The following is a 25,440-nucleotide window of genomic DNA, read 5'->3' as shown; positions in this document are numbered from 1 at the left end:
GAGCCAGGAATCGAACCTGGTATCTAGAGATGCTTTGCCGGAGACTTACTCCACTAGACCACCTAGCCGCCCTGACTACACTGTCATTAATTTCTCTCATCACCTGTATTTCGAAAATTGTTTTTGTTTTCGTGTGCCATTGAATATGTTTACGTTTGAAATTCGTCGCGAAGAGACACATTTTTGACTTGTGTGTGAAGCTTATTGATATGGGCACACACATGCTGTATGTGGCTATTAATGTAAACTAAATTCACTCAGCTATTCATTTTGAACGGCGGGCCGTTCATTTTTGACGATATCAACTACGCATATCATGTTTATAGCGAGAACAGTTTGCTAGAGGAGAGTACAATTTTCGAAATTTTCAGATGAGTTGAAAAATTAGTTCTTTTCAGCGTTAGTGAAGATTCTAGAGTGGTACGCGACCGGTAGATCGTGGCCATCGTGAATTTGCGACAATACTGCTTCGAGTGCAAATTCCGAGGCGTCGGTCGTCAAGATAAATTGTTTAGATAGATCGGGATATTGTAAGATCGGTTCTCGACAGAGGGCCTTGCGAAGCCTGCGAAAGCTGTTCTTCTGCTCTCGCTCCCATACGAATGGTTTTCCCTTTTTGGGTAAGTCTGATAAGGGCTTGGATATGGCAGCGAAATCCGGAATAAACTGACATTAATAACCGGCGAGTCCCAGAAATTGCCGCACGTTTTTCTGCGTCCTTGGGTGCGGGAATTTACACACTGCCTCTAGCTTCTTCGGGTCCATTCGCAACCCGTCGCGGCTAACGATATGCCCGAGATACGCGACTTCGCTACGCAAGAACTCACATTAATCTGGTTCGAGGACGAGGTTTGCTTCCTCGGGACGTTGCATGAGACGCCGGATTTTAGTCTTATGCTCCTCGATAGTTTCCGCAAATACTACAATCTCGTCGAGATGTACGAACAGTTCTGTCCCTTGCAACCCAATCAGCACCCGATCCATCAGGCGCTGAAAGGTCGCGGGCGCGTTTTTGAGACCTTCGGGCATGCGAACGTACTCGTAGTGCCCGTTTATCGTGGAAAACGCTGTCTTTGGACCGTCTCTCCGATCCATCGGGATCTGCTGGAAGCCGCTCGCTAGATCGAATGTCGAAAAGTACGTGGCTTTTCCCAGCTGTTCGAGTATTTCTATCATATTCGGGAGGGGGTACGCATCGGAAATCGTCTTCTCGTTCAATTTACGGAAATCGATGACCATGCGCATCCGCGGATTCCCTTGAGAGTCGGGTTTTTTGGGAACTATCCAGACCGGCGAGTTACACGGGGAGCGTGAATGAAAAATTATTCGCTCGCTTAGCTTTTTCTCAACTTGCCGCTCCAGTTCCGACCGATACACCACAGGAAATCTGTATTGTTTTGCGTTTACCGGGAGCTCGTCCACCGTCGGGATCCGATGGCGAACTTAATCCGTGCATCGCAATCTATCGCCTGGTAGCTTATACATGTGAGGGTATTTCTCGATAAGACTTATAACATGTGCACGCTCTACCTCATTGAGCCTATCTAACCGCAATGATTCAATTATGGCTTCTACTCGATCCGTCGGCGGAGTAGTCTCCACACCGCTACCGTCGGAGCTCTCGTCACTCCAATAGCCGTTCTCCCGATATGGCTCGAAATCTTCGAGTTCCTGAGGCTCGATTTCTAATTCGATGTCGTCGAATAGCGTGTTTATTGCTAAGACGTAACACGATCCTCCCGTAGGAGCAACGATACTTTCTCCGATAAACACACCCGGTTGAGTTTCGATTCGCGGTAAGTATCCCTCCTTTAGATTCGCGTTTTTTAAAGGGATGCTTATTTGCTCACTCGTACGCACGCCCAGTTTATAACTTCGTTTCTCCGAAGCGATTTTCGCCGCTAACACGCGCTTTGTAGATTCTGCATCGGAAGGAGGTGGGCCTATGAAAGGCTTAGGTCGGATGGGATCGCTTGAGGTAACTAGAGTATTATGGTGAAATGAAATTTCGGCTTTTTCCGCGACAAAATAAGGTTTACCGATTAACGCGTCGCTTCTCAGCGGCAGGTTTCGTAACACATAAAACTTGGCTGGTTTTTCAGAGATGTGGAGGACAACTGAGCCGAGTGTCGGAATATCCGATTCCTCTAATCCTGTTACCCATATTTTATCGTCAGTGTTTACAGTTAAGTCTGGATCGAGGGCATTTAGTTTAATCAAGCTGGCTGATGAACCCGTGTCAAGAAAGAATTTTCCCTTCTTGTTACGAAGTTCGGGAGCACTTAGTGCGACTACTGGGCTCTCCTGGTCGGTGGAGGTCTAGAGAACGAGACATCGTTCTCCAGGAACCTCACTGACTGTTGGTGTTCTCGGGGTCGACTCGACTCGCTCACTCCGGTCGGGCTCGCGGGGGAATTTGCCCGGCGAGCCCCAGGACAGTTTGAAGGCTCCCTTTGCGGGGAACGTCCCGGAGATGACCGTTGCATTAACGGGCAGCACGGGCAGCACCTGGTTTGTTTACAGCAATATGTATATCCGCAAGGTGTTAACGAACTAGTATATGACCTTCCCGTGGCAGTCTCGCGGTTATCAGACGTTTGCGCGGGTTTGAAAAAAAATCCGGTAGCCGGTTGTGGTGTCTGGCTTCGATAAGTAGACGTCGGTTTACCTTCCCGAACCGTCGGCGACGGAGTTCGGGAGTTATAGCGAGCGTAAAGAACACGCGCCATTTCCTCCTGGCTCGACTCAATTCCTGTCCATTGACTGCTTCGAAGCGCTAGCTTTTTGGCGATTTGGAAGGCTGCTTCGAGACTTTCCGGCTCTCGCAAATCGACCGCGGCTCCGATATGGGTAGGCAACCCTTTTATGAATGAACCTAGCGCGATTCGATGTAGCGGGTCCCGGTTTAATTCTGGCGGATCGACGCCAAAATATGACCTGTACGCGCTTCTTCCCCCGCTTAGCAAAATTTGGACTTTGTCGTAAAATTGCCCGACAGTTTGATCGCGTTTCATCCAGACCGTCGACAGCGCCTCTGTATAGTAATCGTAGGTATGTCCACGGGCTAGTCGATTCTTCAACAGTTTCACTAACCTGGCCATGCTTTCGATCTTCTCGCCGTAGATGCAGTTTCGCGCGTCCCCGCGTAATCGCGATATTACTGCGCCGAGGTACTGCGATTCTGCCGTGGCTGGCACGATCATGGACGCGTTTTTGATATCTTGCAAAAAATCCCGTAACGGCATGTTCTTCCCGTCAAATTCGGGAATATTCGCGAAATTGTTTTGAATAGTCAAATTTTCCACCATAGTGGAAACACTTGCGACCAGGTCGGCCGTCACATCGGCGGCGTCTCTGGCCTGAGCGTGATTTAGCATATTGGTAAGTCCGGGGGTAGGGACGGATATCGAAAGGATGAGCGATTCTATTACGTAAGGTTCGACTCCCTCGTTTGTTGAAAATAAGAAAAATTGGGAAAAATTTTGTGGTTTTGAATTCCAATTGAAAAAATTGAATCCTCGATTCCAATTCCCAAGGAAAATCACCTTGTAATCCCACTTCTGACACCAGTTTAGTCTGTCACGTGCGGAGCGGTCTCGCACGCGACGACTTCAACCCTCTTAGATCTCACAGAGGTTTATATTTAATTTTTAGGTGGATTGGGAGGTGAACGTCCCCTACAGGGCGTTCCCTGGGAATAGGTTTGGAAGATTTCAATTGATCGTACCAATGTTCAATGGGAAGCAAAGTAGAAAATGCTTAATAGCTCGAAAAAGTTTAATAGCTCAAACTAAAAGCAGAAAAGGTTCTAAACAAGGAAGCTTAGAATATGTTCTTATACTACTCACGTTTTCTCTCTCTCTCTCTCTCGCTTGCTGCTTCGGCCTCGAAGCTGCCGAAGTTTACACGCCTTCACACACTCACTTACAGGCTACACTGCTCTATAGAGTTCGTGGCTTATACGATTGCACTTATTACTAGCTTCAAAGACTGACGCCGCGACGCGAGATGCTCCGGAATACCGCTCGTAAAATTAGAGGTGTTTTCGCTCTAATCGTTGGTGATTCTAAGTCTGATACTCTTCACACAGCAGCTCTGAAGGAGCCTGGGTTCCGTAGATGTCGTTCTTAGCTGTCCCTAACGGGGACTGCCTTCGCTCGCTCGTCCGACATCCCTTGGAACGTCGGGCGGCGAGCGAGTTTTTGCTGAATTGACAACTCGGGGTTTTCGCCAAATACACAATTTCGGAACAGAGGCTCGCATCGCGACAGTCATCCTTGAAGCGCGTGATTTAGCGCTCGCCTCATCCCGGTGTTGATTACACCCGGGATCTGGCGGGCGCGAAGACGCTGACGTTGCTGGCCGTCCAACTACGCCGTTGCGCTTGGTTACTCCACGAACTGGTTATAATAAAATATTTTATATAGACTAACTAAAACTATGCTTCCTTGTTTCTAAAGATAATAATAATTGATATAATCGGTAATATATTATAGTTTTGAGTAAATATGCGGCGCTCGTGGCATGTTTACCCTTTCAATCCTTTGCTTCCGATGAGAAGCCCGTAAGACGGCAATGCCGTCTAATAAATGAGATGCGGGTGTGCAAATCATTAATCTACGAGAAAATTTTGTTGAAAATATGTGAATTTGAACAACTAGTGAATTTGAAAAATTAACGACGGAGCCAGGAATCGAACCTGGTATCTAGCGATGCTTTACCGGAGACTTACTCCACTCAGACCACCCAGCCGCCCTGACTCTGTTGTCATTAATTTCTCTCATAACCAGTGAGTTTGAATTTGTTTTCATGTGCTCGATTTGTATAAGTAAGAATTTCTTCCCTGCATGCACGATGTAAGAAGACTGTAGTGTGTAGATGTTATGTTTACCCTTCCAATCCTTTGCTTCTGATGAGAAGCCCGTAAAACGGCAATGCGGTCTAATAAATGAGATGCGGGTGTGCAAATCATCAATCTACTAGAGAATTCTGTTAAAAATATGTAAATTTGAACAACAGGTGAATTTGAAAAATTAACGACGGAGCCAGGAATCGAACCTAGTATCTAGCGATGCTTTACCGGAGACTTACTCCACTAGACCACCTAGCCGCCCTGACTCTGTTGTCATTAATTTCTCTTATAACCAGTGAGTTCAAATTTGTTTTCATGTGCCCGATTTGTAGAAGTAAGAATTCCTTCTCTGCACGCACTATGTAAGGAGACTGTAGTGTGTAGATGTTATGTTTACTCTTTCAATCCTTTGCTTCCGATCAGAAGCCCGTAAGACGGCAACGCCATCTAATGAATGAGATGTGGGTATGCAAATCATCAATCTACGAGAGAATTTTGTTGAAAATATGTAAATTTGAACAACTGGTGAATTTGAAAAATTAACGACGGAGCCAGGAATCGAACCAGGTATCTAGCGATGCTTTACCAGAGACTTACTTCACTATACCACCTAGACGCCCTGCCTCTGTTGTCATTCATTTCTCTGATAACCAGTGAGTTCAAATTTGTTTTCATGTGCCCGATTATTATAAGTGAGAATTTCTTTTCCGCATGCACGATGTAAGGAGACTATAGTGCGTAGATGTTATGTTTACCCTTTCAATCCTTTGCTTCCGATGAGAAGCCCGTAAGACGGCAATGCCGTCTGATCAATGAGTTCAAATTTACATATTTTCAACAAAATTTTCTCGTAGAATAATGATTTGCACACCCGCATCTTATTCATTAGACGGCATTGCCGTCTTACGGGCTTCTCATCGGAAGCAAAGGATTGAAAGGGTGAACATAACATCTACACACTACAGTCTCCTCACATCGTGCATTCAGAGAAGAAATTTTTACTCATACAAATCAGGCACATAAAAACAAATTTGAACTCACTAGTTATGAGAGAAAGTAATGACAACAGAGTCAGGGCGGCTAAGTGGTCTAGTGGAGTAAGTCTCCGGTAAAGCATCGCTAGATACCAGGTTCGATTCCTGGCTCCGTCGTCAATTTTTCAAATTCACCAGTTGTTCAAATTTACATATTTTCAACAAAATTCTCTTGTAGATTAATGATTTGCACACCCACATCTTATTTATTACACGGCATTGCCGTCTCACGGGCTTCTTATCGGAAGCAAAAGATTGAAAGGGTAAACATAACATCTACACACTACAGTTTTCTTACATCGTGCATGCAGAGAAGAAATTCTCACTCATACAAATCGGGCACATGAAAACAAATTTGAAATCACTGGGCATGAGAGAAATTAATGACAACAGAGTCAGGGCGGCTAGGTGGTCTAGTGGAGTAAGTCTCCGGTAAAGCATCGCTAGATACCAGGTTTGATTCCTGGCTCCGTCGTTAATTTTTCAAATTTTCCAGTTGTTTAAATTTACATATTTTTGATATATATATTCTTCCATGTTTATGGGTAGCAGTGTAATTTTACCGGGGAAAGTTGACGCGAGGAATTTTATTAAAAAGTGAGAATCGTAACCGGACAAATTGTGGAAAACTATTGGAATTTTGTGCGACTCTCTGAAATTAAAATTACACCGATTATGACCAGGACCACGATATTTACCCATGAAGTGACAGTGATCGTAACACTATTTCTATTCAAGGGTGAACGGTTTTTCACAAATATAACAATTCCCTGCGCGCATGTGACGATCGCGTTGCACTTGGGTAAGAGACTTCATCGGAATTATGTTTTTGATGCGTGACTCTACTTGAATTGATGAATCTTTCAGCTGTTTCATAAACCAATTTATGCAATTGACACCGCGTTTACAGTGAAACTCCGATAATGTCTCATTGTACACGCAATGTACGTAGTATCCCACACTGTGCGGGACATGCTTTTGAATTTCACAAGTCTCACGAGTTTCGAATTCATCTACAGGTTCGGGGATTAATATACATCCGAGATCGGCGTATACGACAAACGGAACGGTGCCTTTGTTTTGAAAATTGGAAAATACTAAATCTTTACACTTGGGAAATTCCATGCGTACTTTAGTCAGCATAATACAATCTTGTCGATGATTGTCGTAGGCGTGTTTCACGCTAAAGTGGCACAAACATCTGTCACATAAAATCGTTTTGTGTTCATGAACGGACAATTGTTTGTTCACCAATCGGGAAAGATCTTTTATCCAAGCAAAGTGGAGCGGCACCATCTTTGGATTAGAAGCGGCGTATATACACTACTTGCCATCTAACTTGACCGACTCGAATCTGTAATCTAATCGACAAGATATGACTAGTTGACCTGTTACTTTCCCTGACTTGAGTTTCTTCTTTATTTCTCCAATTCTTCAATTATCGATAGCTGCCTTGGATACCGCCACTGTACCAGTTCGTGTGAGTACCTGAGCCTAGCCAGCTGTACAACGGGTTCTCTAGTTAATTTCCGTATTATTCCGTATTGTTTCTTATTGATTCGTAATATTGTTTGAAATTCGACGCTAAAGCGTTTGGCTTCCAACGTATTTGATTTTGTTATAGTTTAGTTGTTCAGAGTAATTGAAGAATCGCGCCAAAGTGTCGGCGATAAGTCCTCATCCGAGGGTAACAGAAATTAGCGTTACAACACATTTCTCAATCTCATCTTGTAGATCGCACTGATTTGCATATCCTAAATTAGAACCTTTCAACCAAAAATATGTCTTTACGATTTTTTATTCATTCAGTATCGAAACCCAATTATTTTGAATTTACAGTCTTCAGGGGAAATGGTATCTCTTCCATTCATTAAAAGAATTTCAAAATGGCGATCAGAGACAGTGGCAACACACGGAGAACATCTTTCAAATAGGATAATGCAATACGGTCTCAAGCATGTACACAATAACCGGGTGCAGTAGAAGTTTCCTATAATCATGTATACATAATCATTATACACAATGTTAACAAGGAAAATATAGCAACTCTTGTGAACGGTACTATGCACATTTTTTAATTCCATTGTACAGTACATGTTGATTCACAGACCACAAAATAAAACGCTTCTTCCAGAAAGCGTTCCCATCAGATATATCAACTGTGTGGCGTTACACTTAATTTCGTTCAAAACTTCACCTGTTGAAAAGACTCTTATGGCAGTTCTGACAAAACAGATCCTGCATAACCGAAAAATGAAAAATAATATGTTGCACGTATAATAATATAATCTATTGAAATCTTAATAAATTAATTTTTGGTTTGCTACAATAATATTTTTTATTTATTTATTTTTTCGTTCGATTTTTTATAAAGTCTTATTTGCTAACAAATAATATTATTTTATTAAAAAGATAGAATAATCACTTATATCACAGAGAAAAACGATACAAGGCACGTAAATGAGGCGTGCAATGGAACCCACGCGCCGATGTGACGCGCCGCGCTAGATAAATTAATTTTTTTCCAATAGTAATGATGATATGCCCATCAATTAAAAATACGTCTTCAATAGGAAACTTAACGTAGAATACGATTGTTAAAAATCGATTTAAACATTTCGATTGCTTATAACAATACATATGAATTTGTTAAGGGAGCTTTCTAGTGTGAAATTTTCAAAAAATCGATTTTTTTTTTTTTTGCTTTATCGAATAGTATACACTCTTCCGAATATTCCCTGAAATTTTCATGCCGAAATTCAGATTATTTCGGTTACTGTACAGCATTTCTTGGGAGAAGGCAACGGAGCGCTACAGCTGCCCGTGCGACCGTTATTTCTATTGTCTCGTTCCTACCTGCACGTACATGAACTTGGCTCGCCAATTGTCGAAAATGTGAATTCGGACTATTGCATAATTTGCCGTTAATTAGCCGTAAATTAGTCGCGCGACTTATTTTTTTGTCGCACTCAATTTTCAAAAAAAAAGCGGATGGCGTGCTAAATTCTTGAAAATCAATCAATCACTGTGTGGCAACTAGCCCCAAAGCACGTATTCTGCGGCAAGCAGATAGTAGAAATCGCTACGCAGTGTGCTGTGTGCACCTTCAATGAAGGTTACGACCCAATTTTAAAAATTTTGGAGACGACGGGATGCACGATAGGGCCGAGCGCCGCAGATTTCGCCGCTAAGTACAAGAATGCGCGCATCACCCAAGCAAACCGCCGGGCGTCCCTGGAGAGCAAAAAGGCGAGGACAGCTCGTCGGACTGAACAATCCATTGAGCACGATCTTTTCGAAGAAGCAGAAGGGATATTGTATGGACCTGGCATCGCTGATTGACCGTAAGTAAACGATTTACCTAAAATTTCCTCACTTGAAACTTTGAACGCGTTTTTCTCGGAACAGCATTTTTCAAAACGGTGTCCAACTTGGAGGGCAGAGTTTTAAAGCTATCGAGTTGAATTTTTTACACAATATTCTTAACGTCATTGTTTATCGTGCTATGGAAGCTTTTTTTTTTTTTTGACATCTTCCTATTTTTTTGTAAAAAAAACTGCCAAAAAAAATGCTAAAATCGATACTTTTTGTTCAAACCGGCGCCATTTTTGCAAAAAAAAAAAAAAATACAAAAGCCTCCATAGCACGAAAGCCAATTATATACCGATCAATAATCTTTTCGTGTTTTTTGTTTCAGATCAAAATTGTGACCCCCAACGTGGACACCACATCCAAGTGCATTTTCTGCAACAATTGTTTCATCATTTTTATAGATATTAATTAATAAATGAATCGATCTTTAAAAAATTGTTTTGTATTCTTCAATACCCAATTAATATACAAAAAAAACCAGACCAATTAGATTATTTTTTCTTTACAAAAAAAAATCGCGAAAAACAGCGATTTTTCGGGCTGTCACACTGGAAAGCTCCCTTAATAATTTTTAATGAGACAATTTTTATATTAAAATTCATTCTTTTTGCTTTAAAATGAAAAAAATAGAAGTTCCTAGTTCAATTACAACCGGAGTTACGAATTTTTGAAAATGGGTCTCCATGCCGAGAATCGCAGATTCTTAAATTTTCGACCCCCTTCATTTTCCAAAGTATGTGAAAAAAAAATCCACGAATACGTATCTCTTTTTTTTCGATACAGAATCTGTAAGAAAAAAAATAGCTGAATCAAAAACGTGTCGATCAGAAAGGTGTTCGGTTTGTAAAAGAAAGTCCCATATGCATAGCTGCTAAAAAGAATGTATCGTAGATTAAGAAAACAAGTTTAGGAAACATAAGGACAGTTCGTAATGCACAAAGTCACGCAAGCAGATAAAAGACAGATAAGCAGACAAGAAGCCCGGCCTTGCATAGAAGTGATGGTATAGAAAGTATGCATATTATAAATTCAGATAATGACTGTGATAAATATAGATGTAATCTCTATCTTATAACTCAAACAGTCAAAGATTTGTATTCAAAGACAAGGTATGAAACTAGAGACCAATTTTCAAAGAGATATAAACAGGCGACACTTAGGCAACTGAGCACATGAAAGTAATTAATTTTATGGGTAACGCATACAACAGATTTTTTCAAAAAGTATATGAATTAGATGTCGAAACAACAATGACATGTCTTCTGAACAGAATATTCCTCTAGAAAATTACATCACAGTAATAATGCTCATATAATCGCACAACAGATACCTAATCTCAATTAAAAATTGATCGACTTGTCGCCGAATACTGCAATTTTATGTGTTCGTAAAATTTTATATGTTGACTTAGGAATTAGAATTAAAAAATATAAAAATGAATAAAGAAAGATATGACTATCAGACATTTTGTGCAGGTCAGCCGGAAAGTGTTAACCTATTCTAAAAGAAGATTTGATATCACTACGACATCAAAAAAAAAAATGAAAAATCTCGGCATCCAGCGAGACGGGAAACCGACGAGAAAGATCATGCTGTAGACAATCTGAATACTATAAAAGGACATCTCCAACTATCGCGACAGTTAAATATATTAAGAAAAAAAAGGATATTTTATTGTTAAATTATATATTGTAAATCGTTACTGGTACACAATTCAATACAGTTGACACGAATATTGCATGAACATACTCATGGTTCTTGTATAATATATAATGTTGAGTACTTCTATAACTTTCGTGTGTACTGATTTGATTTTCTGTGCGACTAGCGACGTAAAATGAAATGTACAAATTTTATAAATAATTTCACAACTTACAAGTGTCAACAAATTTTACAATTGATTCACTAGAATATACATATCACATATACGCATGGTAAAATTATATTGTTCAGTTTCAAATTACATATTAAAATTGTGCGAACTACTTTAACTTACCTGTACCACTGCTTGCACAATTACGTTTCGCAACTCGTAATTTATCGTCGGTAAATTATCTTCCTGTTTATATGTATAAGTTGAAGTGGTATATCAATCCCATTTTATTCCCTAGTGAGTTATTGTAGCGCACAACATTATCAACTACAAATGTTATATGTCTTGAACGGTGGAAGGATTGTGTTTATCATGAATGATTGGTTATGGGATACATTGTCGTTGCTGTTGAAGACTTGCAGAAGGTAGTAAAATCCTAATTAAACACATTTGAATTGTAAAAAAAGCCGCCAAGTACCTACCATAATTACATTATAATGAAAAAATTATTGTCAATCTTTGCCGTGAAATCAGGAAAACTGCCAAGCATGACCTGCCTGCACATACACGTCATGTAGTTGGACCTCGCTTTTCGTGTAGTGATATCGAAGCATCATTCTAAGAGCTACGTACTTGGCGGGCACATTTTTTCTTTTTCACCCATACTCGTCCTATGTGCCTTTGTGCCTTAAACCAAATTGCACAAAGTGTGATTATATTATTAGCTTTGAATTGAATAATTGAAATAACGATAAAAATTGTATTTATACATGGTAATAATGCAATGTTTTCTGTATTTTATAATTACTGCTTACGCAAGCAACTTAAGGGGGGAGCCTGCCTTAGAGGCTTCAAAAAATCTAATTTTTTTTTTGCATAAATGTCTTCCCAAACTATCCAAGAATATGTTCCTAAAATTTCAGACGCAAATTCGAAATATTTTCGGAGTTACAGAAGAAATAGTGAGCAAGCGTCGAGCAGGTATACGAGCGGTCTTTTGAAGTTTTTTTGAAGTTTTGAACCAGTTTTTTGAAGAGTCTGAAGGGCAACTCTATGGACCAGGAATCGCTGATTAGCATATTAATGCGGTAAGTTCAAGAAAATTACGATTTTTTATATACGAAAACTTTGACGCACGATTTCTCGGTTCTTCATTTTTACGATTTTTCCTAATTGGCGGGAAAGGTAGGAAAAAAACTAAACGTCCTATCGAAACGAGACAAACTGCATTATACTCGGGATGAAATTCTCTTCTAGTTGAACCTAAAAAACCTCAAGAAAGTTAAGATTAACCCACTTTTTAAACAATCTAAAGTGAATTTTTTTTTTAATTTGCGAAAAATTGTTGAATTTTTCACTTTTTGTTGAATTTTCTTGGTTTAACTAGAAGCTATACTATTGAGAAGTAAAAATTTTTTTGGTTTCTTTGTTTCAGATGGAAATTGCGACCTGCACCTTTCCCGCCGCACGACAAATGCACACTCGAGACGCCTCGGTGAAATGCTTGTACCAGGCATAATATGACATATATCTTAATGAAAAAATTTAAGAAGACTGCTGAAATATATAACAATAAAACCTGAAAGTTTCGTTTCAATCGGATATTTATTTCCTCCCCAAAAAAATCCTTGAAAAAATCGATTTTGTGAAGCCTCTAAAGCAGGCTCCCCCCTTAAATCAATTGTTCAGGGTTTATTCATGAGGTGAGAATTGAATATCAAATTAACACAATTTAGCACAACTTTATTTCAATGAGAGAAAATAAAAATTATTCGTCACCGTGTTAGTGCTGCCTGTAGCAGGTAATTTCACGAGCTGCCTGGAAATTGCTGTGTCCATCATAAGGATTTGAAAATGGCCACACTTAAGAAAGGCTTATTTTTGAAGTGAGAATCTTTTGTTTGGAAAATGTTTCTTGCTTATTTAGTAGGATATAAGACAAACTACTGATAGTGTGACTTTTGTTATTTATACTGTCGGTCAATGGTTGTTTTGAACTGCTTTTTGTGTATCGGGATAGGGAAAATCGTTGTTTTTTAGCCATTTTCCCATTTTCAAGTAACAGTAGATCATTCATTAATACTATGTTGACAATCACCTCTCTAATTATATTTGTATGTACGCGATTAGGGTTTTTTCTAGACAGTAACGTATTATTCTTGATCGTAGCACGAAACTTTGAGAAAACAATAAGAGAGTCAATTTTTATCTGGGCCGTAGTATTTAGATGCAGATTAAAAACTAGAATTTATTATCTCTAGAGTGGGAATATTGAAAGGTATATTTGCTGTGTATGAGCATAAGAAATATTACACAATAATATCCAGTCAGTTCTCGAATTTGTCCGATACAGGTTACACTACGAAGCTGCAAAGGATTTTTAATTTCTCTGACTAAACTAAAGTTATACTAGATTGTGTTACTCCAATATTTAATTTTCACCACACTGTTAGAGTGCAGAGCTTTGGGGTGGGTTGTAATCCTCTCGAACGAGACCAGGATATGATTTAGATCGAACTTCACTTCAGGTAAGTTCGTTTGATCTATCAATTATATCTGGTATTGATCTCGGGATTACAAAACGAAGATGTTTAGAGTTCCCTTTTATTTTATAATTTCTTGAAATACAATCTGAAAATACCCCTTTCTTTTTTTTTATATATCTCTCTCTATATATCTATAGGATACTTTTTGTGATTATAGGAGGTTTGGCATCTGGAGATCAGAACATAATTGTGTTTCTGTAATAAACGAAATATATTTTTATTATTTAAAAGTCTCAAAACTATTATTTACAAAGAAAAACCTTACCTGTAATAAACGAAACGACATTTAATGTTCATTAACCAGTATGTCAGTTTTTAACCACAGGTTTGAGTTTTAGGTTATCTTTGCCGTAATTGACCATGTGTTAAGATCCTGATCGCAATTCAACCGTGTAAGTTTTCTGTACCGACGCTCGATGCTCAAGAGAGCGCGGTAATATTTGAAGGAAATATATTTCCTTTAAATATCTATATATACTGTAACGTGGCATCTTTGATGCCCGTTACAAGGGGCTCCTTGAACCCTGGGCGGAATCAAAAATTTAGGAATTTCCGAAATTCAGTCGCGAAGTTTTTGGAAAAGAGCGCCAGGACTAGAGTCACGCATCCGAAACTACGAGAGGGGACACTTTAGCGACCAGCGTAAGATATTTCAGTTTTTTTTGTTTTTTTATTTTCGAGCTACAACGGCATCAGGCAAGAAGTCAACACCGAATTCGAGGACAGTGCGAAATGGCGGACTAGCAACAATTGCGAAGGAAGGATGTCGAGGCTGCGGAGGGGGAGCCGACGCAGATCCCCGCATCGCGGGAATCCAAGGTGGACGCGATTCCCGCTGGCAGCCGGCGCGCCGCAGCCTCTCCCCCCCTTCACCCCGCCAACAATTGACCAGCGAACTTGCGACGGACCGACTAGCGACGAGGGAGCACCACGCTCACCGCCAAGACGTCATGGAGCTGCGCGGAGGACGAGATTGCGAGCTAGCTTTAAGTTCTGCGCAGCGATGCTATCGAAGGTGCGCGTCGAGTTGCGCGATCGACGAAATCGATGACGGATCGATTATTGCGTATTCTTGGGGGTATGACGTCACGTGTGGGATGGCGTATCGAGATCCGTGTTGCGGCAGGTGGTAGGTTTTTGAAACCACTCTAGTTCTGGCGGTCGTGATTAGTAGTCACGTTTTGGGGAGTTTCGCGAAGCAATGGAGTCGCCCAAAAATCGCGAAGGGAATGGAAAGGGGGTTGCAAGGATGTAGAAGGTAAGCGCTGCTTCTATCCCCGCGATTGAATTTCGAGCATAATTGCGAAAAGGCTTGCCGAGTAACGGATAGCCGTTTTGGATTTGCGTTGTAGAAAAGTAATCGAAATTCTTTTGCCGATTCTTTTGCTTGATGACCGTAGCCTGAGTACGCGGGTTAGAGTAAAGTAAATTTTGAGTTTCTGAAGAAGTTGAGTAGAGTCACGGGTTTTAGTTGAATCTTTCTCGTTAGTGAAACCAAGTATAGCCGAATTTCGCCGTACCGGGTCGAGCCGCGTTATCGTTTTCTTTTTGTGTCACCTCTCGAGTAGGTCGGGAAGCACCGAATTGGAGTGCTCGAATTAGCGGGTAACGTTTTGGAGGATTTTGAAAAGAATTAAGTTCGGATGCGTTGCGATTGCGTATAGTTTAGGTTACGTTTAGTTGCGCCTGCATTGAGTTCCGTACCCGTTAGTTAAGATAATGTAGGTTGAGTTGAGTTACTTTGAGCTTGTGTATAGTTGAAGTTAAATGTAGTGATGCTTGCGCTTAGTTAAGTTTACGTCTAGTTAAGATAGTGTTTAGTCGAGGTTAGGCGATGTATAGTCGAAATTGCCATTGCGTTGCGCAGCAGTTGAGACGAGAAGTTTGAGCATGGTGTTTTAAGTTGCGAGACCTGACGGCGCACCGTCGAATAATTAGTTTTAGTTTCGTTTCGGGCAATCATCGCCATGGAGAACAAATGGCGAATTTGCGAATTGAGAATTGCGTATGAGGATGTTGCGATCGTCGAGTGACGTTTTAGTTAGGGAGCCGCGAGCTCATTAGAGTAAGAAATAGAGTAGGTTACGTGTAATTCTATGTTTAGTTTTAGACTCGCGATGAGCGATTTTTGAATTATATTTTTTTTTGTTTTGTATCACCGCTATTATGAAATATAAGATTTTATTTTACTTTTGTTAAATAGCGTGTGTATTTCGAGTGTCTCTCTCTCTCTCCAAAAATTACCCCTCCCCTCTCCGCGGTACTGAGCTATCGAGCATATGCCCGAGGAATAGCGTATTAATGATTTCGAGGCGTGTTAATCACGCCAGGCGCCCAACAAAAACTTTGCGATATTGTTTTAGATCCAGGGTACATCGTGGACGCCAAATGATTGTGCACGCGGTAAGTTCTCGGTCATTTTCTCCGAGTGACCGAGGTGCAGAAAAATCCACGTCACAATACATATATATGTGTGTATATATATCTTACATATATTTCGACCATACATATAGTCGATCTCTGGCTTAAGGGGACCCGGTGGTCTAGCGCACAAAAATGACACCTATTTTCATGATTTTTTTTTTGCTATTAAAAATAAAAAAAACGATGTTCTAACTTTTCGAGCTTATTACTACGTTTATTAATCATACAAAAAATTTTTTTTTTCCTTTGAAAAACAATATTTATTATTATAAAAATGCCGCTAAAGATGACCCTCTCGAAAAATCGGATCCGGACTGCGGAGGTGATTTCGAGACTTCTACTCATCTGAAACAAAAAATTCAAAGACATTCTTAATCAGAAAGAGTGCAGTTATGGTCGGAACTGAAACAAATCGAAAAAATTGAAAATTGACAAAATGGCGGGCGTTGAAAAAAAAAGTTCGTAAAATCGGGTTTTTTTCACTAGTTTTTTAGTGTAAACAATAGGAAATTATTTAAATAAAATTATGATTCTAGTTCCGACGATATCCATACATGTTGTGAACAACATATCCAAATTTCAAGTCATTCGGTTGAATAGTTTTTTTATTTCCATCCCCGCAGTGCCGAAAAAAGTCGTTTCGAGATAAATGAGTTTAAAGTTTGAGGTACAGATATTTTCAAAAATTGAGCAAATTTTGAATACTTACAGTTAATCCGCGATTCCGGCACCATAGAGGATCCCTTCGGAACGTTTGTATTCCTCGATTTCGTCACTCCTTTCATTTTTTCGAGCTGTTCGAGCTTCTTTGGAGTTGTCGGTGCTCCTACGGTTGGCGCTCGATACTCGCCGCTCGTCTCGGTTTCGCGTGAGTTGCTCCGCTTGTGGCCCGATTGTTATGCCCATAGTCTCCATTATTTTTAATAGCGATGCAAAGCCTTCGTTGAATATACACTCGGAAAGATAGGTGGCAATATCCACGATTTTTTTACCGGCAAACATATGTTTCGGCGCAATGTGCCACACACAAGCGTTGAAACTTTCGTTGTTGTTCTGCGTATTGCTGCCAATACACCCTTCCAATAAATTTTCGGCGGTCAATTCTTCATAAATTGGTTTTAATATTTCTTGTGCATCATCGTCGAGAGCAGGTGGATGCTCGTAGGTGTCTAAAGTACCTTCAGCCTCACTTTGACGCCACTTGCACCACGATTCGGAACCTGGAGGACAGTACGAGTGTTGCGGATTTTCATCTGTTGAAATTTTGTGATAATGTGCGGCCCATATTTTACTTCTCATCCCTTCAGTTGAATCTGAATTACGTCAAATTGCTAGACCGTAATAAGTGGACAGCTCTTGCAATAATTTATTAGTCAATTGTTGACGCTTCGGTTTTTTAACTTTCCGCTGTGTTTGTTTTTCCTCTTCTTTTTCTACCAATTTCTTTGTTGCTTTTTTTATTTGTGCATGTTTTTTTTTCGCATCAAGAGCACGTTTGTACAAACGTTTTTTAACATGCAAAACACATTCTTTTTTGCAAACTAAAATTTCATCTTCATAAGGCTTTGTGTCCAATAAGGCTTTGAACGTTTTTGTGTCGCCGTCTCCGATGTAGTTCGCGTATTTCACGTTGTATAACTCTTCCGATCTCTCGAACATTTCCACGATGCCGTCTACCTCCATTTTTCCAGCACTTCCGGCATGATTTGCTTCACATTGATCTTCATGCTCTCGATACCACTCTTCATATTCAATCGTATCCTTTTGGCCTTTGCAATTTGAGCAGCCTTGACATATACTGCATTTGACGACAACGTCCAAAATTTTGTTACTGTATTTCCCTATCAACGAGGCTATACCGAGAAGCGATGAAAATCCACGTTTCGCCCACGATCCATCACCAGACACAGAAAGTTCATCCGCGGGATGCCCTGCTTCTAGATTCAATTCGACTTCTTCTTCCAATGCTTTTTCGAAAACGATTTTCGTGACGGCTGCAGCTGCAATTTTTATGTTGTCCACGATGCTGTAATATGTACTATTACAAATTCCTTGTCCAAAATCCATGAGACCGCAGAAATTTTTCATGCCTTCAAATCCTACTCCAAGCATTCTCAGGGCGAGAACAAGTCGACGGTTGATTTCAAACGCCTTATCGATTAACGGCGAAGACAAAATAAAAGTTTCTTTACACCCGCACTTCACAGAGAGTTTGAATCCTAAACCACGTTGTCCGTTTTTGCTAAAAGTCACTGCACCGTTACAATCTTTAAACTTTAACAACTGTTGCAACGTTAAAAATATCACGCTGAATTCGATGATGTGTCACGAGCGCCGCACATTTACCCGAAATTGTAACATATTACCGATCATAACAATTATCATTTTTTCATTATTATTATCTTCAGAGACAAGGAAGCATAGGTTTAGTTAGTACATATAAAATATTTTATTATAATCAGTTCGTGGTATAGCCAAGCGCAACGGCGTAGTTGTACAGCCAGCAACGTCAGCGTCTTCGCGCCCGCCAGATCCCGGGTGTAATCAACACCGGGATGAGGCGAGCGCGAAATCACGCGCTTCGAGGATGACCGTTGCGAGGCGAGCCTTTGTTCGAAATTGCAAACGTCAGCGAAAAACTCGCTCGCCGCCCGATGTTCCAAGGGGTGTCGGACGAGCGAGCGAAGACAGTCCCCGTTAGAGACAGCTAAGAACGACATCTACGGAACCCGGGCTCCTTCAGAGCTGCTGTGTGAAGAGTATCAGACTTAGATTCACCGACGATTAGAGTGGGAACCCCTCTAATTCTGCAAGCGGTGTTCCAAAGCATCTCGCGTCGCGGCGTTAGTCCTTGAAGTAGTAATAAGTGTTGAACCTCGAGCCACGAACTCTATAGAGTAGTGTAGTACGTAAGCGAGTGAGTGAAGTGAACTTCGGCACCTTCGAGGCCGAAGCAGCGAAACAAGAGAGAGAGAGAGAGAAAGAGAGAGAAAACGTGAGTAGTATAGGAAAATACTGTAAGCTTCCTTGTCGATAACCCTGCTGCCTTTTAGTTTTTCATTAAATATTTCTACTCGCTTCCATTCAAAATTGGTACCACATAATTGAAATCCTCCAAACCATTTCCCACGGAACGCCCAGTAGAGGACGTTCGCCTCCGAATCCACCAAAATTAAATATAAACCTCGGTAATAACAAAGAGGGTGAAGTCGCCGCGTGCGAGACCGCTCCGCACGTGACAGATGCAATCATTGAAAGTAGGATCAACGTTTACTTCCAATTCCTCATTGTTTTTTAATTTTTTCGCAGACGTGCTCATAAAATCAGTCGTATTTTCGACAGTGAATCGATTGCCCTTGAAACATCTTTTACGCCCTACAGAATATAGTCGTCTACAAGAGCCGCGGCCTTGCTTTCTATCCATATTTTCTGATATTTTATTCCAAAATGCTCGATGTTACTTCGTCAAAACGAAACGTTGCACTGATCAAGTCAGGGGAAAGCCTAATGAGCGTTACCTTTACAAATGTAAAGGTAACGATTACAAATGTAAAGGTAAAATGCGGCGAAGGGTCGGGAAAGCTGCCGCGCTCCGAGTAATGAACTCATTAGGAGCGCGCGGGCCGCTCTCTACCTGGCTGTAGAAGCTATAATATTGGGAATTTCCGCATGAAAATTTTACAGTATATTCTTAAGATACTCTACTTTCGAAATATCGAAAAAAAATCGATTTTTTGAAATTTCTAGACCACCGGGTCCCCTTAAGTAACAATAGCTTTATAACTTTGATTATTACTAATAGACTAATAGTAATAGCTTGGCATTAATGAAGGAACATTTTTATAAGAACACAGCCTCCGCAAACGTTTTTCCGGTTTCTTTTAAGGGTCGGTTATAAAATCTTACAAATACTTGCGAGGGTTTCGACCAACCAGCTGTCTCTTTAATTACATTAATATCTACGCCCTTTCGTAAGGCGGACGAGGTCGACGCGTGCCTAGTACTATAAGCTGTAAATTCCTCGTCTACCCCGATGTGCGTCAGAACAGTTCTTATCCACCGGCTAATTGTTTGCGTAGAGGCCTTTTTGTACGGTTTCTTATGAGTGATTAATAACTCGTCACAGTCTTTTCTCAAGTCTTTGGTTACTTCCAAATATCTCCCTACTGTACTGGCTATACAGAGACGAGGTTTTTCTAAGAAGAAGTGAAGTTTCAGAACAGGTTGTTTAACTCCTGCTCTGGAAGTTTTCATAAGGTCCATAATCTCTACTTCCAGGCCATCAGATAGTCTTTTAATATTGCAGATTTTGATGAGCGATAGCGTCTGGAGTCTGTGAGCCGTGCCCAGAGCCAATAGGGCCCTTACGGAAAAAATCCTAATTTTACCCCCAAAATAACCCTCAACCTCGAAGGGTTAAATTCATTTCCCTTAATTCAGGGTTAACCTCGAAGTCGAAGGTTTACTCCCAAATTCAGGATTTACTTTCAAGTCGAGGGTCTACTCCCAAGACGAGGCTTTACTCCCAAGTTGAGGGTTTACTGTCGAGTGGAGGGTCTACTCCCAAGTCGAGGGTTTACTGTCAAGTCGAGGGTCTCCTCCCAAGTCAAGGGTTTACTCCCAAGTTGAGGGCTTACCTCCAAGTTGAAGGTGAACCTCCCAATCGAGGATTCACTTTGAAAGAATTCTCAAGTCAAAAGCTTATTATGTCATTTTATTGGTACTATAGACGTAATGGTATTACAAAAGTGCATTACACACAATTAGTAAGTACAATATAAACTGACTAATCAAGACGTTGTCTGGTTATTTCTCATTTGATATCTTGAGGCAATCATATACGTATATTATATATGGATTTGGATATTCATTTGTATCGAAAGAATGTAAAATTCAAAAATTTGGTGATTTCGAAAAATTAACGACGGAGCCAGGAATCGAACCTGGCGTCTAGAGATGCTTAGCCGGAGCATTTCTCCACTAGACCACGTAGCTGCCCTGACTCTGTTGTCGTTAATTTCTCTCATCAGCAGTGAGTTTCGAATTTTGTTCTCGTGTGCCCGGGTATGTATGTATTAAAAAATTTTCGTCTCTTCTAGCACCATTAAGAATACATGAAATGTTTACATCTAAAATTCTTGCTTCTCGATGAGAAGCCACGTAAGACAAGCAAAGCTATCGAATTTATGATGGATAATTGTTAGTAAATTTTTGTTTCGTGTTTACAGCTGCCAACGGATCAGTTTGTGTCTCAAAAAAGATGCTCCTGGAATTCTTTAGTTGATATTTAATAGGGACGTCTAACGGGTTTTCTGATTATTATTCAATTAAAACACATGAAAAACATTTTCTCACTCAGATTTCAATATTTTATTCAATATTTACACATTTCCTATGACATACAAACGAGTACCAGGAGTTGAGACAAGGGTAACATACCTCCGGCAGTTTTTTTTTCTCTTTTCGCGCCGAATCATGAAACAAGCAAGGTATGGATTTTTTTTGTTTCGTTACTTTTTTTATCCCCCCCCTACGCAGTTCCCCCCTTGCACACACACGCACACACACGCGCGCACGCACGCATACACACATACACACAAAATAATTCCTGTCGAGACTTGTTTGGCGCCGGAAAACCGCACATAAATCGGATAGGGTGAAAACTCGCTAGATCTACTGCAAAAATTCCAGGAAATTGCTCTTTGAGATGGTGCCAAAAATGAACTTTGCTGGTGGTGATGCACTTTAATCAATCTGGGGCAATGGGGGTGGTCCCATACAAATTCTTTGCACAAAATGCGTGTCGAGACTTGTTCAATGGCAAATTGTAGTGGGGGTGGGTGGTATGTATAGCGTAGGCCTGTCGTGATCGTCACTCTGTTCTCATCGTATTCTCATTGTGAACTGTTCTCGCTTGTGAAATATCCTCGAAACGCGATGGATCTAGCAAAAGTTAACCACGTCAGCCGCCTGGAGAATATGGCAACCAAGAAGATGTCGGAACTCGAAATTGGGGGAGTGTATGACGTCATCGGGTTACGACTGGTCAAAAAAAAATTCGGGGTACGTGTTCTGGCGACGATGGATGGAGAATACGACGTCTTCTTACCGCCGAGAATTGTAAGAGTTCTACAAGAAGATTCCAGTCAGCTGACTGAAATGTGTAACATGGCCAGGGAAAATCGTCTGCAAATGAAATACCTTGGTGGAGAATTCAACAAATTTGAATTTTCATGCAGTTATGTGCCATAAATGAACTATGCGATCCCCCTCTACTTCCACAAAATTCATCCACGAGGGGATAAAAGCGGGTGTGCTGGAGATGGAATAGTCAGTCTTCCACATACCATCCGTCAGTATAATCGAGCGCAACATTACCACTCCTCAACATGGCGATAATCATAGACGTGCAATGTTTTATTGGTCATAACATGAAGTTTGTACCCAAGGAAATCGCAGTCATGAATGTAAACGGGTCGGGTCTGGATTACATCATTTTCAAGCCGCCCTATGATTTGGCAAGCTTACCACTTGAATGTAGAGCTACCAATGTATGGTTGACACACAATCACCACGGAATATCATGGAACGCGGGCAACAAATCTCACGAGGATGTGACGAAGATTGTGAGAAAAATGCTTGGAAATGCGTATTACGTATACGTCAAAGGGGCGGAGAAGAAAGCATGGCTGACGGAGATCGTCGATGGTACAACGAGGGTTATTAATATGGAAGATTTGCATATCATACCGCCTGAAATGGAAAAATTGAGGTATATGGAAGCGGCACCGTGGCATAACTTGAACCATGGACACTCTCCAGCGAATAACCTCCAGCAAGCAGCAGCGCCAGGCTCAGTTTGGTATGATGACAACTCTGAATAGATCCCGGCATACAACTGCGCCTTTGAAAATGTGCAGCGACTGTGGAGTTGGTATTTGAAGGAGTATACCAGCTCCCTCGAGAAATTCTTGTGTCTGTACAAAGAATTGGACGGTTTAAGGGCAATGACGTCCGAGGATATAGCTTTTTTACCAAAAGAATTCATCCACACGTTCGCATCAAACTCCATCAATGATGCGTGGGATAAACTACCAGAGAATATGAAAATGGACGACGTCATCGCAAGTTTTCGCAGATCTAGCATACATTACACACCAGGACCCGATGGCGATATCGTGGATGGACCGAATCCTCTAATTAAAGACTGTCTTGGTTGCAATCGTGTGTATAGATAATATGGACAATATTTACCAAAATAACAGTAGAATTTATTATAATATATACAATTATATTCGGGTTTATATGTAGAATATTCAATAGAATTAATCTCAATTATATCATAGCTTATACATACAATTAAAAAATTTTACTGTTCGATAAAATTATAATCTAGAAATAAAATACATTACAAATATATATCTTTATAACTTTCACCCATTCTTGTCATATCAAATGTCAATGTTATGAATTTTTACTTGTGAAAAACATAAAATCAATAATTGTGAATTTAGCGTGGTTTATTCCTCAAAATAATCCATAACATCATCATCGTTATCCTGTTCGCTAACATTATCATCATCATCATCATCATCGTCGGTATTTTCAACATCTATAATTATTACGATAGTTTCATTCGCCCATTTTTCAATAATTATTTCTATACATATATCCCCGTATTTTATATAATGTTGGCTGTTTGGCCTCACTCGAGCAGCTCGCGCGTCCTCAACGAGTTCCCGAAGCTCCTCCAACGAGAACTCGCGTGTTGCTTTGGAAAAAACTATAATTATCTCTTCCTCAGCCTCTTCATCCTCACCCCAATCAACGATTGCCCACTCATCACCATCATCATCATCACTTGAATCATACTCGTGATGGGAATGAGATGCTATTTTTTTGAAATTGATTCATGATGAAAAATCTGTAAAAAGAGCAAACCAAAATAGAAAAGTTGATGCTGCTGCTCTCACCATTTATATACATGATAAATCTTTAACCCAAAAAAGTTTCCACATATTCAAAATGAGTGATACGACGAAAGTATGGAAGATAGTAAAATTTCATTTTTATGTGGTGCTACACACCAATCCTTGTCCGAATAATAGCCATCATCGTCAGCTCTATTGATGTCTCCCAGTATTTGATGGATTTGGTGAATCTCATCAAGATGCAATCTGAATCTGACGTGTACATCTTCGCAACCGTCAAAATCATTAGCAAACTCCACCCACTCCTTATCAACATCGTCGTCATTCCATACACCCTCCACCTCCGCCTCCTTCTCATCCTCCTCCTCATCCTCCTCCTCCTTATCCTCCACATCAGTCGGTGATGGTGATGATTCTAGATGATGATGCTCGCCACCTAAATTTTGTTCAAACTCGCGATCATCATCACCAGCATTGCTGTCAATACATGGCTCGGTGTCGATAATCAACGTATCAGCATCACTCGATCATTTTATCATCATCCTACTCCTCATCGTAAGCCACCTTTCTGCATACCCGCTTATAAGTTGGTGATCGTGGTGGTGAATTGGGTGGGGAGTCTGACGGTTCCATCCAATCATTTTTTTTTTTTTTTGATACGCTTCTAAAGTTTTTCCAGAATATTTATGGATACGATGATAGGGAATACAGAAAAGTTGAAACAAATCGAAAAACTTTGTTAACATACTAATCAAATGCGATGATCATTACGGAATTCAAATCAACATTCACAGTATCGTAAAAGGATTGGCGAAGCACCATATACATATATATGTGTATTCTATAAAGTACTCACAAAAAATATAAACTCGTTGAAGTCTTAAGATTTTTCAAATGAACACCGTTTTTTTCTTTTTTCGTTCTCACAACTCACTTTATCAAAAACGCTTGTTTTCACACGAAGGATTTTCAAAACTACTAGAGAAGTTTCAAACCGCTGTTCGAATTTATACTAAAGGAGTCGCGCCCACCCTTCACCGAGCAAAAACCAGCCGGCCAATCATTCGTAGAGCATGCACCACGTGACATACAGATAAAAAAGTGACGCGGGGGCACTATAAGCTAGAAGAAAATTTTCTCAAGAGCTCACCTGCTTTTCGTTTATCGATTTTTCCCATCACATGCCCCACGCTGATTAACGACTCATGAAACTCAAAAACTGTATGTGCACATTCTCGTGCCAAACACTGCTCGCCACCTGCTTTTAGTTCACCGATTTTTTCCATCACGTGCCCCACGCTGATTAACGACTCATAAAACTCGGAAACTGTATGTGCACATTCTCACGCCAAACACTGCTCGCTACCTGCTTTTAGTTGACCGATTTTTCCCATGACATGCCCCACGCTGATTAACGAGTCATAAAACCTAAAAACTGCATGTGCACATACCATCCGGTCAAGAGTTG

At 40.5% G+C, this 25,440-nt stretch overlaps 1 protein-coding gene across 1 annotated transcript in view; it reads left to right on the top strand.

The window, feature by feature from the left end:
* LOC107227284 (WD repeat-containing protein 48) overlaps window positions 1-25,440 on the top strand; it is a 503,573-nt gene that overhangs the window by 387,285 nt on the left and 90,848 nt on the right. The gene's annotated exons all lie outside the window — the stretch shown is intronic.

Source organism: Neodiprion lecontei, chromosome 5 (genome assembly GCF_021901455.1).
Source record: "Neodiprion lecontei isolate iyNeoLeco1 chromosome 5, iyNeoLeco1.1, whole genome shotgun sequence".
NCBI lineage: Eukaryota > Metazoa > Arthropoda > Insecta > Hymenoptera > Diprionidae > Neodiprion > Neodiprion lecontei.
Note: the sequence above shows the minus strand (reverse complement) of the source record. Positions and strands in the feature narration are given on the sequence as shown.